Raw genomic sequence first — 8035 nt, 5'->3', positions numbered from 1 at the left:
TAAAAAATTTGTTTAAATAAAAACTAAATTGATTCCTTGATATAGAATTTATTTGACCTTTAAAATATACGTATTTAGATAAACCTGATAGCACTGAACAATTCATGGCGACAATTAGAAGATTTAAAAAACCTAGTATCTATAATTACTGAGAGTAATTATATGTAGAGATTGGGGGTCTTACTGGAATCAACATGAACCCATAGGTTTACAAGGGTGTGACTGTTCGGGGTCATTCGGGAAATCCTATCTTAAAATGGTCAGTTAGTTTAACACGGGAATGGTATTATGCGATCAAAAGTGTTGATATGTTCCAAATCTGAGTGGGTCAAAATCTTAATAGGTCAAAGTATTTATGGGGTAAAAAAGGAAAGGTAATGGTAATTGTTTTATTTACAATCCAACACATTACATATATTATTGAAGCACACAACCCTATTATCCAAACACACATCCTTACAATCGAGCACCCTATGGTTGACTTCTATTCAAACAAGCACCCCAAAACTCCATGACATAACATATACTATCCAAACACCCCCTACAATCCAGCATCCGCGTTTTGATTACATGTGAAAATTTCCTCGTCTCTACTTTGTGTGGAGTGATTTTAAAAAAGAGGAATGTTTCGTTTTCATTTTGGCTTTTTCGATACCTTGAAGTATTTAATTATTATCATCCTTCTCTGATTATTATATTCAGTGACCACAATTCCCTTTCTTTGGAACTCTTGCAATGTCATGATCGTGAATGGGATGGCAAACAGACTGAGTTCTGACTTAGAACATTTGCAACAATCTCGGTGCATCATTTGTTCCTCATTTTCGTTCTTAGTTAGAAAAAACATGTCCAATCCTCGGACATCACGTGTTCTTCTTTCCTGATTCTTTTTAAGAACGTTTTTATGAGAAATAAAGGGGTTTATATATCGTTTTCTGCCTGGCTCATACCGTGGCGTCGTAGAAGAAGTAACGACATGGCTAGACGTGTGAAGCGAATGTTGATGATCTCTAGGCGACATCTAAGGTCTTCTTCAGTTTAAAGAGATATATTTTCGTACCGTCAAGAAGATTTCTTTCGTACTTGTTTGTCGATGAGGACATTTTGAATAAATTCTTTCCGTGCGTCAAAGCGGCATCGTTTAAAGCATGTAACCTTAGAGTCGCCATCGGTTTTGCAATTCGTGCTACCGTACGAAAAGCTGATTTTGATATATTTTGTAACTCATGTGCCTGTTATTGAGCTACTCCTTGCTACACAGTATATCAGTTGTCACAATTCACTAAATAATCGTTTCCAAAAAAGGTAGTCTCACCGCGAATATTCCTTTCTAGAATAGAATATTTTATCCAATGTCTCATTTTAGTGTTGACCGTGTCAATATACGATTGACTGACAGGAAGATAATGAGGTTGTACAAATTCACGGTGAACGTGTTACCGTCTTCCTCGCATGCAGAAAAAACGACTTGTTTTTAGGAATACATTTTCCACACCCTACAGCTGCATTGGTTGTATTTTGTTGTTCTTGCAGAGAGGACCTATGGGAAGGAGATGTTGCAGCTGTATTAAACGGAATGGTAGTCATTTCTACTTCTTTTTATAGTCGATGACCTGTGAAACCGCAATCCAGTAATCAAATATAGGCGGATATAATTTTCAATGCACTTTCGCTTCCATAATTCGACCTTTGTTCACCTTGCGTGTACTTGAGCCGAGAATATCATTGGTTCTCTTTCTGAGAAATTGGTTCAGTTCCTCAACGGCTGTAATTCTTGTTGTAACTAACATATCTGAGAGATTAGTGTTCGGAGGTGAATTACGTCTTGTTTTTCCTTCCAACGATCAAGTGCTAAACATCGTTTGTATGGAAAACAGTTATCTTTCTTTCTTCAATACGAACTTTTTTTTTAAAGTGGGATGTATTTCCATATAAGTGTGTTCATTTTACCTTCTGGTTCACCTCGTTTCATGATACTTCCTAAAACGGGTCCTGCAATCCACCTCCTAAAAGGGGTCCTGCAATGCACCTCCTAAAAGGGGTCCAGTGATTGATCATAACAAAGGAACAGCTACTTTTAACAGCAGTCATATCAGCAGTGATAGGACTCATCCCCTCTGAGCCGGGATTTTATTTTATTCCGGTTGATGAGTATTTCTAATTCACCATTTGCGAAGAACGTCCACATGTTTTTCTTATCGCTGTTTCTTTATCTTGAACAAGCTACCGTTCATTTCAAAATGTTCTAATACTATTCACACACATTTCCAGCGGGTTTTTTGTGTACTTTTTGAATGATTTCTTTTCCTTATCGGAGGATTGTAATAGCCAGTACTGAAAAAATTATCCTTTCATTTCTCTTTTTTGGAAGAAGGATGTCCCTGGGACGAGGAGAAGGGTAGGGGTGGTGTGCATTTCTTGCTGACATATTTTGTTTGAGAAGTGAAAAACATTGAAGTTAAACGTGTCTCATACTTCAATTTTGCAATCGTCTCCACTGATTGTCAACACGTGGTATCAACTTTACTGTGAGCAGCACCCGACGATTAGGTGTTTTAACGGACGAACTCGTGACATTTCATCTTTGGATAAATGCAGTAAACTTTGTAACACATCTGTTTAGTTTTTTATTTTTGTGTTTGGCAATTCCATTTTTCGGCCGCTAAAGCAATAAAAAAAAAACCACGTCTTCGGCAATGCCATTTTTTCAGTAGCTGAAGCAGTAGAACAATAGGTCGCCACAGAAGTAGAAGATCCCTTACAAATGAGTTTCAATTTTTTTCTTCATTAAATGATGAAACACGGGTGCTAAATAATGTTTAGGATGCATCATCATGCAAGACCAAGAAGAAGTTTAAGTTGCAGGAGACAATGTCACCGACAGGCGCAGTTTTCTAGAATAGGTATGAGTCTTAACAGCAGTACCTATCGTTCTTGCTGGAAATGGGAGGGGGTCTTCTTGGAGATTTTCTGTTCTTTTCGTGAGCTTGCGACACCACAATGTTTAATTTTTGCCTGCTGTCCTCTACTCGGGGATTTTGATTTGTTTTAGTTTCGGCATTAGGATCCCATTTTAAAAGGGAACAAATAATGGCACGTCCAGAAGAGCCACTTCCACCAGGTTTCAAAATGATTTATATTTTGGTTTAAACATCGATTCTTGGATCCTCAGGTAAACAAGGCTACCTTATGTTGTTCAAAAAAATGTTTGGTTTGATTTGGCATGCGAATGAAACCTTGCAGTAACTGGCGTGCCGTCAAAGTGAATCCTTTTGGCAGAAGGGTGAGATTGAAGGGAGGTCGTGTTGAATACCTTTAGAACGAAAAAGAAGTAAACGATGTTTTATAAATCATTTTATCAGACAGACGCAAATAGGAAGTGTAAATGAGAGGATTGCCTTCTTGGTACTAATGGTGACACAAATGGGATTGAAATCTCAAATAATCAGGGGTGGTTGTTTTTTAACAGAGGTGTAAATACTCATAAGTTACTCAAGGCGTTCCAAACTCTTTGGCTAACACATGCACGTAAGATTTATCTCTTCCAATTTTAAGAAACAACAAACGAAATTGATTCTACATTACGTTTTTGACTAATATGTAAGCCGATTGCCACTCTTCGCAACACCCAACGATACCTTTTCGTGGACGATCAAACAAGTGTGATTTGTGTTCGATCAATCGTTTGACAACTTCCATTTTGCCCGGACCAATCGACTGAGCAAGCAAAATGTTAACGGGACGGGGAAGATACAATGCCTCCAAGCATTAAACATTCAACATTCGTCATTTCCGTTAAGAACAGAGGGGATGCATTCATAGCCTTGTTAATAAGAATCCTCAGATTATCATAAACAACACAAGATGTTCTATTCATCTGATCACATCTTATGCTTTTCAAAAAGAGTAACCGCAAAAACATATTTACATTTCAAGACTTACAACTCGGAAACACGTAAGAAATAAATAACTCCGTAGATCGATAAGGAGCAAATTAACACGACCGCTGCTGCATATAAACAAGAATGTGTACAACATATAAATATATATATATATATATATATATATATATATATATATATATATATATATATATCCTTTTATCATTCATTTTGTATTATACCCGTAAAAGAATATTATTTATCCTGTGTATTAAGGTTTTTGGTTTATATAAAAAAAACGATCATGCGTGACACATTATTCATGTACATACATATGTTCTGCTTTAATCAGACCAAAATATGGAGAGATTAAATGCCTGTAGGCTGTCATAATGTATAACGATGACACAGTTTGACACTTTACAACAAGAACGGATATTTAATACGGATGGAGTGAGGTGGGATGGAATGACAAATAAATAAGTGGATAAATAAGAATATTACGCCCATATTGACGTCTACACCTGAATGGATTTAAAGGATATGGTGACCTCATCACGGATCAGAGGCTACGCCTTCATTAACAGGTAATGACTTGAGCGTGTCGATAACCAATCTCTAACCTAAATCATCACTGAAGTGTATGAGGTACGTAGTAAGAGATTGGTCGATAAGCGCTCCTTGGCAAGGTAACGACTTAAGGGGCGATTGACCAATCAGAGTAGACAGCGCTCTGACCATGAACGTACTGCGTCACATAAACAAGTTCACTATTTATTTCACACGGATATGACCAAATTGAATTAATGTTCCGCTTTTTAAATTCATTATTTGGTTTGAAAATATATTTTTAAAAATACTTGAAAAAGAAAGGAAGAAAAACAAAACAAGAAGAAAAATAACATGTATTATTATATGCTCATTTTTTCCCCCGTTAACTTTACATTGACAGAATCGTTCAATATTCCCCGATACTGAACACGCGAGACAATACACATATAGCATTCACGTGAATAAAGGAACTACTTTCTTTTGTAAACAAACAATGGACTCAGACGCCAGCACTTTTGAATTGTAAACAAATCATGTACACTCGCGTAAGAGGCTCTTTACGTTGTGGTTGTTTATTTGTTTCTGAATGAACTAAAACATGTTTCGTGGACTGAAACCCCCCCCCCCCCCCCAGCTGTCTTGACATTTTGCGTTGATACAATATTACGGATTTAGGCTAGCTACCTTGTATAAATAACGGATTAGGTCCTTACAAATAACAAGACATATACTGTTTTCTTTAGCTGGTGATAAAAATGGCAAAATAAAATATACTTAGTTTTACATCCTGAATTTCCTCAAAATGTTTTTTCTTAATTCTGCAAATCCGAATTACATGAGTCATGTCATAGGTTTTCAATCTGGATTACACGTTTCGAAAGTGTGCTGTAATTTCGATGATAAGTGGAACTGCATCCTCCTTACTGCACTCAAAATGAAATACACATTAAATTCCATAGCGTCTTTTTGAAAATTGCAATTGAAAGAGTTCATATTTTCCCCACGTTATGATTTCAAACATTCAGTGACAGAAACAAAAACACGTTTGCAGACGTAAACACGCTTCTCCCACGCCACTTCAATCCGATGTATTTAATGTATAATTTGCACAGATGAATCCAGTCCAAAATCACAAACTTTCGTCGAATCGAAACAAAACACCAAAATATATTCACTCCAGATCAAATGGAAAAGTCGTTGCTATGCCCAGTCATTCACAATATAACTGCAAATTTCAATTTTAACTAGACACGCCATTTTCTTTCGAAAGTTATGTCGACCGCGCGACAAAGTTCAAATTTATATGGGCGGAGCTATGTGCGCATTAATAATGATGTCATTTTGTAATGTCAAATCTGCGCTTGTGTATTTAGTTTGGAATACGGCATTCATTCATTTACGTTGTTTCTTGTAGTGCATTTTGTTTATATAATTAAACCTTAGGTTGAATAAAAAAAATGAGCATATAATAAAAAGGTTACTGCATTTGTATGAGAAAATATGAAATCGTTTTGTCGGAAGGATATACTGCACTCACAAGTTCGTGCAGTATTCATCCCGAAAAACTCGTTTCTATCTTCCCATACAAATGCAGTAACCTATAAATATAGAACAGCATCGAGAGATACCAATCTAATAATTACTGTTTCCATTCCATTAAATCAATTCCAAAATAAAGAATTGCCTTTTCTTTCACACTCATAGTTAGAGGCAAACTGCATGATTTGTGATTATAATGAGCAAAGAAAATTACACAGAATTCCATGTTTTGACTCAAAAGCATAGCATAGATACTTTAGCCTAAAAATGTAGGTCATCATAATCACAATTTACATTTTGTGGGTCATAACATAAGTGACGGGGTAAGCTAGAGGTCAAGTTTCATGACCGTATTCTGTGAAAAGCCGTAGGTTGTCTTCATAGGCCCTGGGGTATTCAACTCCCGGTCCTTTCCTAGTTCTTGTTCAAACAAAAAGTTTCTTTTATAAAATTAAAAAGTGTTATTTGGCCTGGACCCCGAGGATATATCCCCGTTTGCCCCCACCCCTCTTGTCGGCTGCGATAGTGTGTGTAAAACTGCTTTACTCGAAATTGCCAAAAGAAAAGACAAATAACAATTGGACTATAAGTATAATTTAGTCGCTTTGACCTTTATGAACCGTCCGCAACAATCGATTTGAAATTTGAACACACACATCAATAACTGAACATACAATAATGTATGTGTTCATTGCGGACCACCTTTGTGAAAAGCTAGTAGTATGTTACAAATGTAAGCTAGCAAAATCTAGCCACGGTAGTTGTATAGTTGGCCACTATGGCGACAATGGAAATCCCAGTTAAAAATGTGCTGGGTCTGTTTCTCGACAATTGGAATTTAAAATGGGAAATATTGCTGGGACTGTTTAACGACGCGGGGAATTTAACATGGGAATATTGGTGGGGCTGTTCAGCGACAAGGGAAATTTAACATGTGGAATATAGGGACTGTTTAGCCTCAGTGGAAATCCCATGCTAGACAGCTGAATGCGGCATAACATTTATGAATAAAAACCGTCCCTTGCATCTAAAACACAGACCAACAAGTAGATCTCCACTTTTTCTTTCTGGCATTACCAGTAATGTCATCAGAAGAAGAAAAAAACGGAGATCTACTTGTCGGTCAAACCCAAAAACAAATTGTGTGGTGTCCCAATTCATATATGAATCATAGAACAAACCGAAGCTCGACTTGACTGAAGCTGTGTCTATCTCTTTTCTGTTGATTGATGCATAGAGTACAGCATAAACAACGGTCGACGCTGCTGTACCCGACACAAAGCCCCTTACAAACATTGGAGAAATCCTTTAATATTTTATAATTCCATCTGGTTTAATGTTCACAGCCAGCATTATAAGGGGGGAATAACTCTATTAGACAACAACTTATCTATAAAAAAAATCTCTGATCAAGTCACCGAGCCAAGAGCCTTCGAAAAATAGCAAAGATCAGAACAAGGAAATAGAGTCTTCATCAAACTGAACTGGCATTGCGTGTACAAAGGAAATTAAATATGTGAAATATTAGAATATACAAGATACATATCAGAGTTTGGATTATATAAGGATTCTGAGAAAAACTAAGTCAGATTGAAAATACGATACGAATTCCTTTTCTTTATTTAAACCTAATTGTCGATATGTCTACCTCACTGTCGATTGATCAAAATTAAAATATAAAATGTCAAAGTATTTTAAGCACAAAAATCATAGCTACGTTATATAGAAGTACACACACACATCTACAACCACAAAATGTGTCCGGCCTTGTTAAGAATAGAATTATATAAGACATTTAAACAGTACTTTTTACATAAATTTATAATCCGAGAATTTAAACAAATATCATCGTATCACAGAGATACAGTTATTACTGTTAGATATTCTTTTCATCATTAGAAGCACATATTTTCTCATCACTTCAGCAAAATGGAATACATTATAATATACAAATGGTGAAGTCATTGCCGGATTAAGGCCTTCTAGGACCCTAAGCACTGAAGATATTATGGTGCCCCTACTCCACACATGTGATACTAAAACACACACGCACAAAATCCCAC

General features: G+C 36.3%; 1 long non-coding RNA gene across 1 annotated transcript; it reads right to left on the bottom strand.

Moving 5' to 3' along the window:
* Positions 1–375: 375 nt before the first annotated feature.
* Positions 376–7287, bottom strand: LOC149776677 (uncharacterized). Its single transcript, XR_016416245.1, has 2 exons — positions 7154–7287; positions 376–3313 (listed from the first exon to the last, which is right to left on the bottom strand). It is a non-coding gene; the product is annotated as an uncharacterized LOC149776677 (long non-coding RNA).
* Positions 7288–8035: the final 748 nt, after the last annotated feature.

Source organism: Sinohyriopsis cumingii, chromosome 18, assembly GCF_028554795.1.
Source record: "Sinohyriopsis cumingii isolate HCF-2022 chromosome 18, ASM2855479v2, whole genome shotgun sequence".
In the NCBI taxonomy this organism is placed as follows: Eukaryota; Metazoa; Mollusca; class Bivalvia; order Unionida; family Unionidae; genus Sinohyriopsis; species Sinohyriopsis cumingii.
Note: the sequence above shows the minus strand (reverse complement) of the source record. Positions and strands in the feature narration are given on the sequence as shown.